This window comes from Salvelinus sp. IW2-2015, unplaced genomic scaffold, assembly GCF_002910315.2.
Source record: "Salvelinus sp. IW2-2015 unplaced genomic scaffold, ASM291031v2 Un_scaffold1436, whole genome shotgun sequence".
Classification (NCBI taxonomy): Eukaryota; Metazoa; Chordata; class Actinopteri; order Salmoniformes; family Salmonidae; genus Salvelinus; species Salvelinus sp. IW2-2015.
Genome location: NW_019942906.1, coordinates 345,144 through 347,643, shown reverse-complemented (window position 1 = coordinate 347,643; position 2,500 = coordinate 345,144).

Sequence of the window (2,500 nt, the reverse complement as noted above, 5' to 3'; positions counted from 1 at the left end):
ATACAGGGAGCTTGTATAGGCAAGACCCTACTGTTGGTACGTCTGGTAGCTGTTGCTCTATCACAGTGTTGCTGTGTCCTTCCTAGTCACTGGATAATGATAGCCATAGACAACTCTAGATTTAGTTAGAAATACCCACATACAGCCAACATCTTTGAGTCTAGAGACCCCTCTCTAAAGTTCCCCTTTGTTGCTGAACTCTTAAGTATATTCAAGACGGACAGTGATACTGTAGATAGAGGAGTCATCATGGAGTACAGGGACATAAACAGAGACACCTCTCCACCTCTCCTCTAGTCGTGGGTGAAAGAACATGTAGGGTCTGATACAGCCAGACACTACTTCTCTAATCCTCTCTCCTCTCGTTTCCCCTCCAGAGTATAGACTGAACCTGGGTGTTGTTCCTGAGCCAGTAGCCAAACAACATCAGAGTAAACAGGCCCTCCTCAGGGACTTCGTGGAGGAAACTCTCTGACTCACACMATAACACTGGTGTAATCTAGGACTAGGCTACCTTATAGTGACATCCTGTCTTCCCTTCTCTTTTATTCTACTCTTCAGTACTCTCCTCTCCACCTCTCTCCTCCTGTCCTCTCCACCAGTTTAACTGGAGCTGCCTCCACTGCAATGGTCATGTATTTATTCATCACTGCTACAGTTGTTATTATGTATATAGTTCTATTTCTATTGTTTTATTACCATTGTCCTTATTTTATTTCACTTAGTCCTGCATGTTGAAGCTCAAAAGTCCTAAAATGTTCACTGTACCCTGCAGCCACACCTGCAGCCTGGTACCTGTCACTATTAAACACTCTGAATGTCAATCTAAACACGGACCAGACGATATCAATAATGTCAATGCGTGATCAGTGTTTTGATTTAGGTTGAGTCCGCCCGCTGGTCCTCATCATTTATAAAACTCAGAGTTTCTCTCTGGATGAGTTTCACATGGTGTGCTACTTTTGACCAGGGCGCAGAGAAATGTAGAATGCAGACAACATTCTACTGCAGTAAAGACTGGTGGTATATAAGGAGCAGGAGAAGACAAACATATTAGTCTAACAGTAGTGGATTAGAGACATATAGAAAACATATTAGTCCCTACAGTAGTGGATTAGAGACATATAGAAAACATTAGTCTAACAGAGTGGATTAGAGACATATGGAAAACATATTAGTCTAACAGTAGTGGATTAGAGACGTAAAAACTATTAGTCTAACAGTAGTGATTAGTTGACGTAAAACCTGATTAGATCTAACAGTAGTGGATTAGGACATATGGAAAACATATTAGTCTAACAGTAGTGGATTAGAGACATATAGAAAACAATTAGTCTAACAGTAGTGGAATAGAGACATATGGAAAACATTATAGTCTAACAGTAGTGGATTAGAGACATATGGAAAACATTTAGTCTAACAGTAGTGGATTAGAGAACTATAAGAAAACATTAGTCTAACAGTAGTGGATTAGAGACATATGGAAAACATATTAGCTCTACAGTAGTGATTAGGACATATAGAAAACATATTAGTCTAACAGTAGTGGATTAGAGACATATAGAAAACATATTAGTCCTACAGTAGTGGATTAGAGACATATAGAAACAATATTAGTCTAACAGAGTGGATTAGAGACATATAGAAAACATATTAGTCCTACAGTATGGATTAGAGACATATAGAAAACATATTAGTCTAACAGTAGTGGATTAGAGACATATAGAAAACATATTAGTCCTACAGTAGTGGATTAGAGACATATAGAAAACATATTAGTCTAACAGAGTGGATTAGAGACATATAGAAAACATATTAGTCTAACAGTAGTGGATTAGAGACATATAGAAAACACATTAGTCTAACAGTAGTGGATTAGGGACTATGGAAAAACATTAGTCTAACAGTAGTGGATTAGTGACGCTATGAAAACATATTAGTCTAACAGTAGTGGATTAGAGAACATATTAGAAAACTATTAGTCTAACAGTAGTGGATTAGAGACATATGGAAAAACATATTAGTCTAACAGAGTGGATTAGAGACATATAAAAAACATATTAGTCTAAACAGTATGGATTAGAGACATATAGAAAACATATTAGTCTAACAGTAGTGGATTAGAGACATATAGAAAAACATTAGTCTAACAGTAGTGGATTAGAGACATATGGAAAACATTAGTCTAACAGTAGTGGATTAGAGACATATGAAAACATTAGTCTAACAGTAGTGGATTAGAGACATATAGAAACACTATTAGTCTAACAGTAGTATTAGAGACATATAGAAAACATATTAGTCTAACAGTAGTGGATTAGAACATATAGAAAACATTTAGTCTAACAGTAGTGGATTAGAGGACATATAGAAAACATATTAGTCTAACAGTAGTGGATTAGAGACATATATAAAACATATTATCTAACAGTAGTGGATTAGAGACATATAGAAAACATATTAGTCCCTACAGTAGTGGATTAGAGGGGGGGGGGTGGGG